This window comes from Camelus ferus, chromosome 6 (assembly GCF_009834535.1).
Source record: "Camelus ferus isolate YT-003-E chromosome 6, BCGSAC_Cfer_1.0, whole genome shotgun sequence".
In the NCBI taxonomy this organism is placed as follows: domain Eukaryota; kingdom Metazoa; phylum Chordata; class Mammalia; order Artiodactyla; family Camelidae; genus Camelus; species Camelus ferus.
The window spans coordinates 12,844,249-12,862,495 of NC_045701.1; the positions used below are offsets into that span (position 1 = coordinate 12,844,249).

Below are 18,247 nucleotides of genomic sequence, written 5' to 3' on the forward strand. Positions count from 1 at the left end.
GGATGGATCAACAGATAAGGATGAGCAAAAAGGAAGTGATCTGGATTATTTTTGAGGATGGGAAGTTGAGAACTGACGGTAGTTAATTTTATCTATGGAATGAACTGGGTTCAATTAAAGGGACTAAAGCCATAAAAGAGAATCCAAAGGAAAACAGCTTCTTAGGATGCGAACAAGGGTTTACCTCAAAATGACATCATGCAGAATTGCCAAAAGCAATGCAAAGTCAAAAGCAAATGATTTCTGTGCCATGTCCTTTCTCTGCTGCTTGTGTATTTCATTTCTGCTGTATTGTCCTTTCATTGTATCAGTTAAAATAATGTGTGAAAGTTTATTGAAGAAGCACTCTCCAAACTAAGGCATTGTTGCCATTATAAGTTGGAGTTCAGTCCTTATTCGTGAACTGATTCTCTCCAGATAATATACGTAGTACTAGGATACTAACTAGAGACTATTCTGTTCCTTGACCCTTTCTGGGATGTTAACATAATTAAGTTCTGGGAATTAACCTTCCCTTCATGTCAGAGTGTGCTAAAATCTATGGGCCAGTTTTTCTTCTGGAAGCTTCCATCTGCTGATGAGTAAGTACACAATGCTGCAATCACTTATATAGACATCTGGGCAGAATTCACAAGGAGACTGCAAAATCCAAAGTGCCTCTGAGTCGTTCATTCTACAGCATTGTCTCAGGTAATTATTCTGCTTTTGTATGAAGCATTTAGAGCATGGAAAACAACTAGGTTTGGTCACTGTTATAGAACAACTTCAAATTGCTTCAATATCTATCTTTTTTAAGATCTAGAGTTCTATCATAAAAATGCATTTGTCTTTTCTCATTTTCCTTTCAATGTAGGCACTTCCAAAACAGTAAGACGAAATATATTTGACCTTGAAATCAAGTGCTGGAAAAATAACCTGTCTCAATGTTACTTTTCATCTAAAATATTATATTATAGTGGTTGCTCAATGGCACCTGCTATAATCAAGAACCTGCCATCATTTTTTTTAAAGCTCCTCATTTCACAGGCTTATAACTTGTTTAAAAGTCACCCAAGGATCTTCAGTCTCACTGTCAGTTCAGGAAAGAAAACACAGACACACACACATACACACACACAGAAGTCCATTCTCCTGGATAAAATGTCATGTTGCACTTGACAATGTTAAAAATTCTACACTTTTTATAGTTAGGGCTTTAGCTGAATAGCATTAAAAATTATAAATCCCAGACTTCTCTCTCCCATGACTGATTAGAAGGACACTGTTTAAAATTCTACACATACTTGCCATTGCCAGGTATTATCATAGTTCTCATATTACATCATCTTGGTTTATGGGATTATAATCTAGTGAAAGAATGCATGTGAAATGTCAACACTAAATGCAAAATTCTTATCATCCATTGTGGGGTTTAGTTGTAAACGACATAAAGCCACCCTAGAAGTTTCACAGAAAATTAACTTATTAAAGTATATCGTGGGCACTGTTGAGGACAACCACCAATAGTTTAGAACTGTTCTGTGAAAATGTGACTGCCCTCACTGTTGGGCACAGGCAGCAGAAATCTCACCACTGCTTCAGGCCCTGGATCCTGTCACTAGAGCCACTGCCATCTTTGCATCTGGGAGTGGAGGTCTTCGCCACCAACATAGCTAAATTCTGCAAGGCATCTACTCTGTCAACCTCTATACTACTCTATGTCTCCTGTGGGTGCAGCTGATGGGTGAGCTTAGATCACATACCTGCGCCCTCTCTACAACGTAAGCTGGGCAAGAAAAGTTTTGCCTTCTCCTTTGGGAATGTAGAAACTGGTAGAGTGGGAAATTTCCTCCAAACAGGAAGACTGTTTCAAGAGGTTGGGAAGGCCAAAAATAGAACAAATGTCCATTACAGTCTTCTAGCAAATTTCAAGTAAGGGAATTTTATTTACAATTTTTTGCACATAAATGTTAGCTGTTATCATTGTAAATGCTATTTTTTCTTTTCATTTCAAATAATGGGGTTTTTTTGTACCAAAAAAAAGTACCATTACATGGTTTTGTGTTCACTTAAATTTTTAGTCCTTTTTTATCCTCTAGTGCTCAAGCAGATCCAACAAATGTCTATCAGTCATTTTTCAAAAGCTCATTCGTATCAAATAATCCATCTACTGCACTTTTTTTCTCCTCTAGAGACTGTCTCCTGCACCCTTTTTCCCCACTCCAATACAGACTGGCTCTTCCTGGGCTTTGTGCATGTGTCTCACACCGAATTTTCCCTTCACTTCTTTTCATGTTGACTCTTCTGTTCCTTCTACTCCTAGTTGTCATGCCGTCCTCTTTCTTGGTTAATGTCTTTGTTTTTCTGAAGGTTTTCTTCACAGCTTCCTAAAAGGTGTGTATGGGAGGTTTACCATTTTGTTCTTACAAATATATAAAACATCTTACAACTTTTTGATAACTTGGCTGGGTACAGAATTCTAATTTAAAGATCATTTCTCCTAAAAAATTTGAAGACTTTGATACATTGTTTTCTAGCATCCTGCATTGCTACAGGAAAGTCCAAGACAGTTATTCTTCTTCCTTTGCAGGTGATCTTTATTATTTTCTCTGGAAGTTTTTAGAAACTGCTTATTCTTCTTGGTATTGGGTAACTAACTTCATAATAATGTAACTTGGTATGTTTTTACTTTTGCTTTGATAAGGATTTCAGAATTTGTTTTATTTTTAAGGCTATTATTTGGCAAAACGAAAATAGGCAATCCTATGTTTGTTCTCATTTTCTTTGAAATTTTACTGACCTATAAAATCTTCAAGTTAGGGAAGTGCTTAGAGCAAGGATTCCTAACAAGCCTTTCAAGGTCAGTTGGTCTCCGTGGTCTCAATGGCAGGAGAGTCCCTTATCAGTGAAAATTCACATGTAACACTGTGATCTTAGTCTTACAGATAAAGTAGAGAGCCCCTGCCCTGAAGAACAAGGTACCTCTCTCTAGGCATTATGTCTGCAGTTCTAGTGCTGGTCACCAGAAGGATGGTGTGTCACCTGATCATCTAGTAGCAAGCCAGAATGAGAGAGCAAGGAGGCTGGGGGGACAGGAGAGAGGCTTCATATCTGTACCTACTTCTGCAGGGACAGAATTATTTCAATAATCCTCCCATCTCACATGTGCATAGCATTTATACTTAACAGAGAACTTATACCCTCACTGATGAAAAATTATTATCTTCCTGAAAATTGCATAATTTGTTTATAGTCACATAGTGAGTGGCAGGCCCAGAATTCACAAATTACAAATCTCTGGCTCTTCAGTTTCATGCAATTTTAGCTTTTAAGAAAAGGAAGTATTTGCTGTAGGAAGACCCTGGGATTATCTCCTGAGGCACAAAAATTGCAAATAATTTCAAATAAATATTGTAAAGATTGTACAAATGAGGCATCTGGCCCAATTTTTTTTCTACTTTTGAAATACCATCTTGATATGATATTCCTGAATATTACCCTTGACCTATCCAGGCACAAAAGTGTGTGCAGTCTTTTGATCAGCTGTTATTACACTGGTAATAAAACATACTCTAGCCTTTCTATTTTTTTCTACATGGTTAAGTGAATGACTCTTTAAGTTCCTATCTTTTTAAATTTATATACAGTAAAATTCACATTTTTTGAAGTATAGTTCTATTTAAAAATGGCAAACAGATGCAGTCACATAATCACCAACACATCAAGATATAGAACAGTTCTATTATCCTACAAAGTTATCCCATGCCTCTGGCAACCACTGATATATTTTCTGTCCCTCTCATTTTGCCTTTTCCAGAATGGCTGATTTGTTTCAGTTTGCATAATACATTTGAGATTCATTCACCTTTTTGCCTGTATCAGTATTTCATTTCTTTTTATTGTTGAGAAGTATTTCAACATGGATAGGCCAGAGTTTGTATATTCACCAGTTGATGGGTATTTGAGTTGTTTCCCATTATGAATAAAATTGTGATAAGCATTTGTATACATGATTTTGCATGACCGTAAGTTTTCATTTGTCTTGAGTAACTACCAAGGAGTAGGACTGTTAGATCATAAAATAAGTATGTGTTCAACTTTGTAAGAAAATGCTTAACCATTTTGCAATCCTGCAATGTATGGGAATTTCAGGTTCTCTTCACCTTCACTGGCATTTGGCAATGTTGTATCTTTTTAAGTTTAGTTATTCTTACAGAGGGTGACTGACATCCCATTGTGGCTTAATTTTCATTTCTTTAGTACCTAATTGATGTTGAACATGCTTCATGTGTTCACTTTATATCCGTAATTTTTTTTTTTGAAGTAGTCAAATCTTTTGGCATTTTTTAATTCAGTTGTTATTTCAGTTGTTACTAAATTTGGAGAGCTTATTTTATATTCTGGATGCAAGTTCTCAATCGGATAATTTTGAAAATAATTTCTCCAGGCCTGTGACTTTTCTTTACTTTCTCTTAATAGTGTTTCCATAATTCTTAATTTTAATAATGTCCAGTTTTTCCATTTTTTTAACTTTAATGGATCATGTTTTTGGCATCATATCTAGAAATCTTTGCTAATCCAAGATCACAAAGATTTTTCCCTTAATGTTTTCTTCAAGAAGATTAATAGTTTTATGTTTTAGATTTATATCTGTGATCCATTTGAGTTAATTTTTGTATAAGGTGCAAAGCATAGATTGAAGTTCACTCATTCATTTAACATGTGGATGATAACAGTTACAGGACTATTTGTTGAAAATACTATCCTTTCTCCAGTCAGTTGCCTTTGCACCTTTAAAAAAAAATCAATTGACCATGCCTGTGCAGGTCTGTGTCTGGACCCTCTATTTTGTTTCACTGATCTCTATGTGTTTCCTTTCACCACTATAGTGTAGTGTTACTGTAGTTTGATAATAAGTTTTGTGAGTCCACCAAATTTGTTCTTCTTTTTCAAAATTGTTTACTATTCTAGTTCATTCGCCTTTTCAGATAAATTCAAATGTTTGTCAATCTTTATGAAAACTTCTGATGGGATTTTTATTGGTATTGCATCAATGTCATACTTCAGAGGGAATTCTTACAATAGTCTTTCCCTTGTGGTATATACAGAAATATCAGAGTTTGCATATTCATCAGTTGAAGGAGATTTGAGTTATTTCTAGTTATGAATACAGCTGCAATAAACATCTGCATAAAAGATTTTGTTTTTATTCTCTGGGCACTCAAAGAGGCTCTTTCTATCAAGAAGTCTATGTCCTTTATTTCTATTAGATTTTCTTCTGTTATTTCTTTGGTTGATCAGTCACACTCTACATTTCTGTTCTCTCTTCTGGGATGACTGGTAAGGTCCTGGAAGTCGGGATTCATCTCCTAGTTCTCCTTTCTTTTCCACTGTCAATCTCTTTATCATTTTTATTTACCTTCAGAAAGATTGCCTTAACTTTATTATTCAACCTTTCTATTAAAGTGTGTATTTTAGTACTGTTTGAATTCAAAAGACCTTTTTCATTCTTTGTTTCTTTTTAAAATATAGTGCCTCAGTGTTAATTTTAAAATGCATTCAGCTTTTCCTTTCCCAGAGAATATTATTTGAAATTTTATTCTGTTCCTTGAATTGTCTGTCTCTTCCTTTTCCATTTTCAAATGGATATGTTTTAATCTCCCTCATATTGGAGGTTTCTACATAATTTTGGTGATCTTTTGTCTTCTTATCAAAATGTAAAAGTAAGGTATTAAAATCCAAGTGGATACTCTTCACATAAGGGTTAGATTTGTCAAGTAGTGACCTTCATAGTCAGATGGGAACCTACTCATTTACTTGAGAAATTTTCAAATGTCATTTTCTTGAAGACTTTTCTAGAATCATTCAATTTTATTTTGGGAAAATGTCCCCAGTGTCTTACATGGGATTATATACTTAGTTTTCAGCATTCTTACAGCTGATGGCATTAAAGCACTAGGGTCCCTGTTCAATAAGCAGACTTTGTTCTAAGCCCGCTATTTTTTCAAGACGTTCTCCTTTGGCTGGGCAGAGTGTGGAACCTTTCTGTTTCTTCTGTTGGGATATGCTGGGGTTGCTCACACAGATAAACAAGCTTAGTAAGCATTTTGTCATGCATAGAAATAGAACCCTGAGACAGCATGAGGAGTGTGTGGGAATAATTACCTCTTCCTGAGGGCTCAGAAGAGGCTGCAAAGAGGAATCATCACTAAATCTGGGTTTTGAAGTCAGAAGAGGCAAATTTGTTAAAATGTGTGGGAGGCAGGGATGGACAGAGAAAAGCATTTGCAGGAAGAAGTATCTGCACAATATCAAGAAAGTCTGGAAGAGCACAGTCCATTTCTGAAGCAATAATGGATTCAGTGCTGTAATACTGGCACTTAATATATGGGGCAGGGCAGAGAAGTGGCTGGTTTAAAGAAGAGTCATTATCAAAATTTTTTTTTATTATATAAATCCTTTACCTTTTAAATGATAAATTTAAATATGTTTGCTTAGCCCAGTCTGTACTAATCAATGTATTCCAGTTCTCTCACTTGCTTTTTTATCTAGTGACACATCATTTAACAACTTTAGTCTTCAATGTTCTCATTCGCAAAATGAAGAAAGTATCTGCCTGTATCAGTCAGGATTTTTAGTTATGTGCAAGAGAAAGCAATACTTGCTATTCTAAGCAGAAAAGGATTTTATAAAAGGATATAGAATCTTTCTCAGGAAGTGGTAGACTAAGTTTGTACGTTACACAATCATGACAAAGTCCAAATCGTCCTGTAGCACTGGTACCATGGAGGCATCACTGCCGCCAGCACTGGGCACAGACAGCGATACCCCTGCTGCTCTTCACTGGGTGCAGCCGCTGGAAGCACTGCACTGCTGCCTCTGGAAGCAGATGTGGCTGTGGCTGCCACCTCCCACACCCGGATGTATTTTGTCTGGGGCTATGAATCTGATTGGCACAACTGAGAATATGTGTCCATGTCCTGGGCATAATGGAGCATCAAAGAGAAAGTAAAGGCAGTGTTTTACAGCTTCTCCGTGAAGATACAGACTCTGCCCCACAGACTCTCCAAACACAGAAAACAGGGGCAAATTCTGGATAGTTAAGATGAATGATAAAAGTCCACATAGTTCAGCCTATCAAAAGGGTTTGCGAAGATACAGAAGACGTTATAATGCAGAAAAATCTAAAATGCCTGATATTATTAGCATTATCATCTTTGGCCCATCCACATCAGGAAAGGTTCTTGAATAAATTCCGTATTAGTCTTCTATTGTGTAACAAATCACCACAAAACTTAGTGGAGTATCTGTGAGTCAGGGATTCAGGAGAGGCTGAAGTCTGTGGGCCTGGCTCAAGGTGTCTCACAGGTTGCAGTCAAGATGTCAGCTGGGACTGGAGGAGTCATGTCTCAGCTGGGATCTTCACATGAGGGAGCCTCAGCTTTGTAATGGCTATGGGCAGGAGACCTCAGTTCCTAACCACACGGACCTCTCTATAAAGTTCCCTGCATGTCCTAACTACAGGTTAGCCGGCTTTCTCCAGAGAGAGATCCAAGAGAGAGGGAGAACACGGCGGAAGTTATAATATCATTTTACCACGTACATTGATAGTCACTCTCCATCATCGCCACCACGTTCTATGTGTTAGAAGCCAGTCACTAAATATTGCCCACACTCGAGGGGTGGGGAATTAGGCGCCATCAAATGGAGAAGTATTATAGAAGTTTTGGACATGTATTAAAACCATCACAAGTTATTTTTTATTATTTCACAGAATTGACCAAACTAATATCCTTATGCATTATTTCTTTTCATTTTTTTTATTATCGTATGTCAGAGACTCTATCCTGATTTGAAGTTAAATTACCATACACCCTCCAGGGATATTTATTTTATCTGGCAAAAATCTCTCAATGCTTAGAAAGGAGAGATGGTGGCACTGGATAGTATCTTATCACCAAAGAAACACATTTCAACTATAAATGAAATATTTGTCCTTTCATTCAAGCACCTGAATCCTACAGTATACAGATTAACAGACATCATTGTCTGGTGATCCCTATTGATGCAGTGGAGGACAGGGAGGAGGTATTTCTGTAATTCAAGGCACTTTTCTGAGAACACCAAAGCATTCTAGGGACACAGACTTCAACGCCTTCGATGACCAAACAGGTAATATAAATGGTAAAGACTATAGAGACTGACAAGGACTGTGACATTCAAATTCAATTAAAAAATAACAGCAACAACACCACCAGGCTTGCCGAACAAACCACCTCCAGTGCCAGTGTGCTCCTCCTGCTGAGCCCTGTAAGGTCTGACTTGCTTTTCTTCAGAAATTCAGCTTCTGAATTCACTAGTTTTAGGGCCAAAAAAGATCTTGCTCTATATAATCTAACTTCTCCATTTTACAGCCAGGAATGAGACAGGGCACTTTTGCTTTGGGGGCCCTTCCCTCATAAACAACGCAGGCACACCTCCTTTTACTGTGCTTCACTTTACTGGGCTTCACAGACACTGTGTTTTTTTTATACACTAAAGGCTTATAAAAACCTGCATGGAGCAAGTCTGTCAGTGCCATTTTTCCAAGAGCATTATTTTTTTAATTAAAGTATGCACTTTGCTTTTTTTTTTTTGGACATAATACTATTGCACACTTAACAGACTACAGTATGGTGTGGACATAAATTTTATACTTATTGGAAAACCGAAAAAATGTGACTCCCTTTACTGCAGTGGTCTGGAACTGAACCCGCAATACTTCTGAGCTATGCCTGTATTAAAAATTACATTTCACAAGGTCAGATAAAAAAGCAAGGCAATGAGAGACTTCATTCAAAATAATTTTTTATGAGACTATTGCAATTGGGGGTGGGGGGTATCACTACAGGGAAAAAGATTTGATCCTTATATCTGCAAGCCTTTGGAAGGTTAGGTGGAAAAGGTCATTTCTATGGAGGAATAAACAATGGACATAACAGGATGTGGGGAACTGGGATGAGCTGGAGTGGCATAATCTTATAGTAGAGAAGGGAAAGCCTATTTTCAGGGAATTGGAAGGCAGGGCTGTATGTGGGCTCAGGCTGAGAACTGGTCAAAGTTCAGGACCAGTAAGAAAGAGAGAAGCCTAACTAAAGTTTGATCAAGTCAAAATAGCAGGTATTTTGTTCAGACTGGTTAATGAGCACAAACAGTTCAGCTAATCATTTATGATGCAAGGAATGGGAATTTGGACGGTCTGTGTCATAGATAAACAAGGTAAGTCTTATCAGTAAGTCTTGTTTAAGTCATCTGGGGAAGGACGATTCCTTGCAATAAACCAGTTCTCATTTCCAGAACATGAAGCAGTGGGAAGATTTCTTTAACCCTACTGTCTTCCAAGATCAAAGGGCTTGGAAAGTTCAACATTGTTAACCACTGCACTTGCAATAAAGACTGATAAATCAACATTGTATATTATTAACATTTTTTTCAAACAAGAAGTTTTTTTTCCATCCTCCCCCCCCCCCCCCCCCCCCATTTTCCTGGGCCTTAAAAGTATCAAAGGCTCTGATCTGAGACCCACAGTGGTTGAGGGCAACTAAGACCACTAAGCCAGCTAGCAGAGCTGAGACAAGAGGAACCAAGTAGAGGGCTCTTTCCATACCTGTATCTTTAAGAAGACTGAAGGAGAAGCCTCTGCTCAAGAGGTAGGATGAAGACTTGGGAGTGGCAGTAGGGGTGGGAATGTTAACTCTGAAATAAAATTGTGCAGACTCAGAAGTTAAAGACAGGTGAGCAAAGGTCACTAAAGAACTGGGCCCTGGGGTCACCTTCAAAGGCGACTGTTAGATGCCTGCCATCGGTCAACAGTATTTATTATGTATCTACTACACATTTGGTGTTCCTGTCTTCACCGACCTGCTAGTCAAGCAGGGGAGGCCATGCAACAAGTAACTGCAGTAAGTTGTGAAGAGCGTCATGCAGAGGAAGTGAGGCGTCTTGAGTCCTGGGAGGGCACGGGAGGAATACCTAGCCTGCATGGGGTGAGTGATGTTCCAGATGGACCAAGAATAGGCACTAACCAGGCAGAGATGGTGAAGATGAGAGGAGCATCCTCCTCAGAGTGATTTCACACCGAAGTCCAGGATACGCGACGTGAGACCTCAGAGGAGACCTCAAACTTGTGCTCTAACTCGGGCCTGGCCAAGAATTCTTAGTATCTGGGAAGCCAGGCCAGTGTCACTGAAAAAAAAAAACGGAGGTAGTTGAAAAATCTCTCCCCAAGTGCTGCCGGGAGTCTGAGACTCCAGGGCTCGGCTGCCCACAGGTTGTGAGGAAAAACTAAGAAGCCCGTGAAAAACAAACCGACCCCATTTTCCTCAGCTACCCACTCAAGTTGTCGTACTCGGCTCACTCGCAGCAGGTTAGGACGCCGGTTTCCCGGTGAGTTTTCCACCCAGTGTAGACCCCGGACTCTCGCTGTCCCCTGCGGGGAGGAGGCGGTCTCCAGGGCAACTTCCTCTCCTCCCTCATCAGAGGTCCTGGGGTCCCCAGTCCCTGTTGGTGCCGGGCGAGGGTCCAGGTCACCTGGCCTACCTTAATTTTCCTCACTTCAACTCAAACTCTGCCCAGCCCTGGAAGGACGCGGCACTCGATGCCCGCGGGCTGGCCCGCTCCAGCCGCCTCCGCCAGGGAGGGAGGAGGGAGCGGCGGGACAGCCGGGCGGCTGCAGCCGGAGGAAGCCGGAGCGCGGGGTGGGGTGGGGGGAGGGGGGGAGCGGGGACGCGGTCCCGGGGCGTGGCGTCGGGCTGGGGCGTGGCCGGGGCGTGGCCGGCAGTCCCAAGTGGCAGCCGTGGAGTCCGGTTACCCAGCTGCCAGGCTTCTGTGCCTCTGCTGCTTCGCCGCAGCCAGGCTCGGGTAAGGCGGGCGCCCCGTGGGCTCGGGCTCCCGTGTCCCAGGCGCGAGTGTCTGACTGCCCCAGGCTCGTGCCTCCGCTCGGTTTCCCGCCCTCAGGCCGGGGGTTTGGATACTGAGGGCGAGGAAAGAAGGTGAGCGCGAGTATCAGTTGCTATAGCCTCTTTCTGCTCCAAGTTTTCTACTGTCTTTTCCAGATGTCCCATCAGTAGGAACCGCAGGCATGTACTTGTCAAATTAGTCCTTTAGAGTAGGGGAGGGCGGGGTGTTGGTGAGGACCCTGGTATTCCTACCTGTGGTCCTGGGCAGAGTCTGCTCCCAGATACTTTTAAGAGATTCGCCATTCACTATTGAGACTTTCTTGGGACTCGAAAATCCAACTTCTATGGGACAGGAGTCGGTTGAATTCATTAAGCTGACTCCAGCAGCCCGGGAAAAGATCCGGCGGACACCGGCTGGCGAGGGTGTGACAGCTTGGAGCATAGGATCTGGTGAAAACTTTCCTGGTTGCGTGCCTGCGGCTAAGCCAGCAAAAAAGGTTGCGGACACAAGACTTTTGTCATTTGTGAAGTTAGACCTGGGACAGGAAAATATAGGGGGTGAGGTCTGCATTGACGAAAATCTGCAAAAGGTGAAGTACTAATAACACTCCCTTGAAGATGGGGGCTTCCTTATTCCACCCTCCTCCCTGATTAGAGCATGTTTGGGTTTATCTCTTTAAAAAACTTTTTTTATATGTTCATTTCTCAACTGTTAGCTAAGATGCGAACAGAATGTTACTGTACAGCAGCGTTAACTTTCTTTCTCCCCCTAGTAGTTTTAATGGTAAAAGAGTTCAAGGTCACCTTTGGAGACTAGGTCACCTGTTGGGAATATTTTTACCTGAAGAAAAGATTTAGAAACTTCTGTTTCTTTCACTCTTTTTCCTACCCCCGCCCAACCCCTCCCACCCCTCAACACAGTGTGGTTACACTCCACCCTCCCTAGTTCTCACCTATTAAAGAACAGGAAAGAAGAAAGCAACCTCTTTTGTTCTGCAAGTACTCGCGGTTAATTTGGTCACGTGACGTTTGCTCCTTAGCCCTCCTTTAGTTCCTTCAATATTAAAGCACACCAACAGTGTTTTCTGTGAAGAATGCAAAAGATTGTAAGAGAAAGGGAAATTTTTCCATGAAATGCTCTAGTAAAGTGATTATTATTTTTTAAACTGAAAATTGGGCCTCTGTTGAATTCCAATATTTTCACCTTTTGGGGAGGATATCTTAAAATTAAAACTATTTTACCAATAAAATATCAACTGTTAAGCCTCTCCCTGTGTGTGAAATCTTACATTAATGGTTTCTATCCAGTGAAGTGAATACTTTAGGTATCTAAGGTTTTAGTTTATAGAGGGCAACCGGAATAGAAGTGTATGTAAGTTATTAAAGAACTCCATGGAACCTTGGAAATTAATGGTATTAGGAATATTTCTAAGTTTCAAGGTTGCTGCATTCAGATATATTTGTGGCTTGACAATTCACTTATTCTTTCTGTTATTTAGTAATGTTACCATATGCAGCATCTCTTATTTATAACTCATTGCATTATAAAGGACATCTCTCTAGAGCACTGTTCTGAATGTGTAGATTCCCTGCCCAGTTATAACATTTTTAGATTAAATTCTGCTCTAGACTGAGTTGGAGGCAAGGAGATGAGGTGGGGATAAAGACTAAAAGAATATGTGCACTGAGTTCTCATACCAGACCATCTCTGAAGTCCTGGCAAGTACCTAAACTAACTCAGCAAGTCCTTTTATTGAAGTATAGACAGTTTACAATGCTGTATCAGTTTCTGGTGTACAGCATCATGTTTTAGTCATATATATATATTCTTTTTCATTATAGGTTACTACAAGATATTGAATATACTTTCTTGTGTTAAACAGAAGAAACTTGTTGTTTATCTGTTTTATATATAGTAGGTAGTGTCTGCAAATTTTGAACCCCCAATTTATCCCTTCTTACCCTCTCTACCCTCTGGTAATCATAAGTTTGTTCTCTATGTCTGTGAATCTGTTTCTGTCTTGTAAATAAGTTCATTTGTGTCTTTTTTTTATTATTATTCCACATATTAAGCAATATCATCTGGTATCTTTCTTTCTCTTTCTGGGTTACTTCACTTATAATGATGATCTCCAGGTCCATCCTTGTTACTGGGAATCGCATTATCTTTTTTATGGCTGACTAGTATTTCATTGTATAAATATACCACAACTTCTTTAATCAGTCATCTGTATATGTGTCATTTTTGTCTTAAAAATGAGAAAATTTTGTTTGGTCTTAAAGGACATTCAGGTCACTTTGAACTCTTCTATAAAAGGCAGCTCCTTATTTCTAGAGCTAGGTATCACTGCTCTAGAGCAGTATCTCTCCTAGAGTTTGCTCTTGTTTCCAAAGGGCTTCCTAACATGCTGGGCACTGCCCTCCCCACCTAAGCAGGGTAGAGCAGTAGTTAAGAGCATGAGTTTTGGAGACTCCTAAGTCTGTCTTGGTTTTCTAGCTCTTATCTTGGGTAAGCTACTTATATTCTCCAAGCCTCATTTTCCTCATGTTCAGAATAAAGACAATAATAGAGCCTTGGATCATTATGAGATTCAAATGAGGTGATGCACATAATGTAAATAGCCATGTCTACAACTTAATTGTCAATAAATAATATGAGTTGTCTTTTGATTTTTTTCCCAACACTGACCTCCTTTCTCTTTTACTTTTAAATTTATGAAATTTAACCTGGAAAAATGTAAAGTCCTATATATGAGTGTTTAAAAAGTAAGCAAGTACAGGATGAGGGGGATGTAATTAATTGAACCAATCAACCTCATGGTCAATTGACTATGTGTTTCCTCTGAGTCAGTGGTGAGTTGTGAGGGCCCAGAAAGCCGGTATGATTTTAAGCTGCTTGAGTAGGAATTAGAATGTGTGTTGATAGCCAAGGGTGTTTTTTCTACATCTGCCTTTTGCTCTTTGTGCAGACCTCAGAGTTACATTCAAGATGATCATTTACAAACTGATTTGTCTGAGAGAAGGAAGGAGAAAAGAGGCACCTCTTGAAGCCATATCACATGCTTTCATAATGAACACATTAATTCTTTGAATTCCTCCTCAACTTTTTTTGACTTCTTATTATATGTGAAGCTACCTGCCAGCAGAATGCAAGGGACAAAAGAACAAGTTCGTGCCCTCCAAGCATTCATAGTATAGTTCAGGTGACAGACATGGGAAGAATTTGAGTAGAGTGATAAGAGCTCTGGTAAAGGTAGAACAGGGAATGCTGGGAGTAGAAGGGTATCAACCAGGGGAGGCTCAAAGGAGTTAAAACTTAGTTCCAGTTTTGGAGGTTCCATTTTTATAGGAGCTTACCAGGAGGAAGTACTGAGGAAGAGCATTCCAGGCCAAGGGAAGAATTTGTGTGAAGGTATCACAGGGTGAGAGAGCAGGACCAATGCAAATCATCGCACAAAGTCCCTGTGCTGTCCCATCCTTTACTGGCTATGGGATGTTGGCAAATTATTTTACTTCTATGAGCTTTAGTTTCCTCACATGTAAAATGAGGGTTGTATATTATTTTACATCAATATGTCCTTATATAATCGTCAAGTCTCTCCTATAAGCATGTCTACCTCACAACTTTGTTGGAAGACTTAGCTGCCTATAAAACACGAGGCTGTCTGATGTGCAGGTGACAGTCAACCAATGAGGTTCCCTACACCCATCTCAGTCCCTTGATGATAGAAAATATAACACAAATCCAGCCTTGATCATAGATGAGACTGACCATTTTCATGCATATTATAAACAGCAGGCCAAGAAAAGTCGTAACTTCTCATTGTTTAGTATCAAGTACTTTTGCCACTTTGCCACCACTATCCCTACTCCCCAACTGAGGCAGGTTTTCCTTCAACTAAGGCTGTCTTTTTAGGCCTGTCTGTTTTAAGACCAGGCTCTCTAGAGGGAGTTCCACCACACTGAGAGTTCTTTGCTGGACAAAGGTTAGCATTCCTGTATTTACATGATAGGATCTCAGGCCCTGCTTCGTGCTCCAGTCCTTGTTTACAGTCTGAGCAATCAAAGTAAGTCTTTTAGAGAAAATTTTTGTGGAGAGGGAATCTGGAAAATGCATTACTTATTCTGGAGTACCAAAATGCAAACTGAACATTTGGGGAGGAATTTGTTAGAGGATCCTACCCTCCTGTGACTTTCTTCTTTGGTATTGTTAGCTCTAAGGAGTCTTTGAAGTAAGGAAGACTTTGCCTCAACATTCTAACTTGATCATTCTTGAATGATCCCTCTTGCATTTGCTCAAGGATTGAATACCTAGAGTTTTCCTCTTTAAGCCTGTCTCCACATGGAAAGACCTTAAGCAGTTTCATTGCAAAGTCCTACAGAACATGGAAGATTTCTTTCTACATGTCATTTAGATAGCAGTAGACAGAAAAAGACACTACTCTTAAGTTTCAGTCCTTGCAGAGAAAAATACTAGGTTAGGAGCCAGACGAGGCCTGTTTGCTGTGGAAGGCCCAGATCAGACCGGCCAAGTATTGGTGATCTCACCAGGCCATGCAGACCAGGCCCTGAATAAAAACGTCTTGAGGGAATTGTTCTTTTTGGTCATTCATTAAGTGAATATTGCTTTAAATTTATCAGTTAATTTGTATATTTCATTAATTGTGCTGTGCATGGTGGGTGATAAGATTGATTTAAGTTCCTTAGCCTCCAATGTGAATAAGAATATCTTTGGAGAGCTGGTTTAAAATTCAGATTTCCAGCCTCAAGTTCATATTCTCTCAGCCTTAAGTGGTGACCAGAGTCAGGCACACAGTAGGCCCTTCATAAATATTTGTTAAGTGAACTAACACTCTCAAAATCACAGTTAAAATGGAATTAGTCTCCTGTAATACATTTCTCAATTTTCTCCTCTTTTTTAAATGTGAAAAACTCTGTACTAATTCTATATGTTTCCTTTTTAAAAAATATAATGTATTCAATTGCAATCATTGTTTAGAAATTGAAAATAAAAAGAATTTTTCATAGCATTACAATATTCTTTTTAGTTAAGAGAAACAGGGACTGTGATTCTTAATTAACAGCCCAATATGCCACACAGGCACAGACATTTATTTCTGCTTCTCTTGAGGCACTGGGAAGTGAGCATCTTCTTTATGTGCATTTTGATTTCCTGCTGAACAAAATATACAAACAGGAAGAGCCTTTTTTTTTTTTTTTCCAGTGGGACCAGAGAGATAAAGTAAGTCAGAGCAACTCTCTTGAATAGCTAATGTCTGTCGCCTGGAGAAAGAGAAAATTATTTTCTGCCCTCCATGTTGATGTGCACAGAACATGTGTTCTGAGTAGCTGTTATTTTTGCTGCCTCTTTTTTCCAGCTGAAGTGCAACATAAACTATTTTAATTAATATTGTGTCACCAAAAGGGATTGAAATAGCCAATTGAATTCTACCAAGATAGAGTCTTTTGATGAAAACATAAATTTATTGATTGTGGACGAAGAAAATCATTCTTAAAATGAAATCCAGAGAAAAATCATATCCCTCAGAGAAAATTTCTGAGTGGCAGGCCGAGATTAACATCATAAAATTGAATTTGTGCTGCAAGCCTTTGATGTAATCAGCAGCTGGGAGATGGTGTTGCCCTTGCTGTGCTCCTTCTGATTGTGGTGAGTTATTGTGTGGAATGAAATAAGTGTTTCTTGTGTCCCTCCTCCAAGAAATACAAACAAGGTATTACTAGGTAGTTTCTTGCTAGTTAAAATGGGTTGGATCAATTCCAGGCCTCTCAGGTTCTCAGACTCCCATGAACTATAGGAGTTGGGCATTTATTTATGCCCCAGCGACAGAATTTCTCGATTTCACTGGATGTAACTCCTCTGGTCAGTAGAAACCTAACAGAGAAGTGACAAGAGGGATCCCCCTTGCCAGGGACATTTGTTTCAGGATAAGCAGAAACCAGAGTATGTTAGAAAGCACTACCTTTGTCTGGTTTCTGTTGGCCTGTAGGCAGTCATGCCCTTACCTGTCTCCCTCAGCTACTCTTGTGACACTTGGCATTGAAATCACTACAGTATCGAAATCTCACTTTGTACTGTGAGTCTTGTTCCCTGACACCAGTGTTACGGTAACAGTGGGCTTTTTGTGGTTGTTTCTGCATTAAGTCCTGATGCTTGGAAAACACTCTTGCCCACGCATGTCCTTTCACACATGTAATGAATAGGTTTTGTACATTATTTATACATTTACCCTTCAATTAAAGGGTAATGTGGCACCTTAATCACCCCTGTGGTTGGACCTAAGTTGTTTTTGATTTGTTTTGTTTTTAAAGAAATAGGTGGGCTGGTTCATCTGTAAAGAGTAATTGTAAACAGGTGGTGGTGTCATCACTCTTATTCTCAAGTCACTTGAGAAGTGGGATGATCTTTGAAGTCAGACAGATCTAGAGATGTAATTCTTGTTGGAGGATTTAGATTTACCAAGCCTCCTTTTCCTCATAACACTAATAGTGGGTGTGTGGATTAAATGAGCTAATGAGTGCATGAGGAAAACCAGCAACACACAACATCTGGAATGCCATTCAGTGGACACAAATCTATAGCACTTTGTCTTAGGACTGGGAAAAAAGAGGAGAGGATAATTAAGGCAGAAGGTGGGGATGTGATCAGGAATCAGGAAAGTAAAAGGAGCCAGGAAAGGGAAAAATGCTGATAAGAGGTGGGTAGGTAGAATTTGTCTTTGCTCACGACAGAAAATACACAAAGATGAGTAGAATGGCAAATGGCTCACTGCTTGTGTCTTGAATTAATGCTAAAATGAGCTAGAAGTCCCAGAAAATATCTTGTTAAAGAACTGAATATTCCAGCAAGGCTAAGGTTCCTTTGGATTATGACCTTCAAGTCCTGTCCCTCCTCTACCTTCTCTCTAAGCCATCAGGGAATTCTGCAGTCATAAACCTTCTTGAAGTAAATCTGTTTGGACCACACTTCTGCTAGGATCCTGGAGTGTAAGAGGGTGGTCTTAAAGGTTTCCCTGGCAGAGGCATCCCTGTTTTGTGGGCAGAGTCAGAAAACACACGAATCAAAGAGATTAGGGAGCCTTCTCCAACCAGGACTTGTCTACACAGAGTCATATTCCTGCCTGTGGGAGTACCTTCCATCTGTTTGTTCTGCAAGGAAAGGATGATCATAGTGGCAGAAGACTGACTTCTGGTGTCAGCTTGTGCTGAACACAGGAGAAGGGAGATAGATGTCAGGGCTAAGGAAGGAGACAACTGGCCCATGGAAAACACAGACTTTTTCTAAGGGAGAAGCCTAGGTGTAAGGGATTGAC

The 18,247-nt window shown here is 39.9% G+C and overlaps 2 protein-coding genes across 2 annotated transcripts in view; one reads left to right on the forward strand and one right to left on the reverse strand.

Annotated features, from left to right (window-relative positions):
• Window positions 1-10,698, reverse strand: part of UNC13C (unc-13 homolog C) — a 638,789-nt gene extending 628,091 nt beyond the window's left edge. Inside the window, exons 1-2 of the mRNA XM_032481154.1 lie at window positions 10,558-10,698; window positions 10,044-10,203 (exon numbers count right to left, since the gene is read on the reverse strand). The gene's annotated coding sequence lies outside the window, so the exon portion shown is untranslated. The remainder of the gene's footprint in view (window positions 1-10,043; window positions 10,204-10,557) is intronic.
• A 123-nt stretch (window positions 10,699-10,821) lies between these two features.
• The window catches only part of WDR72 (WD repeat domain 72), a 190,930-nt gene continuing 183,504 nt past the window's right edge, over window positions 10,822-18,247 (forward strand). Inside the window, 1 exon segment of the mRNA XM_032481155.1 lies at window positions 10,822-11,009. The gene's annotated coding sequence lies outside the window, so the exon portion shown is untranslated.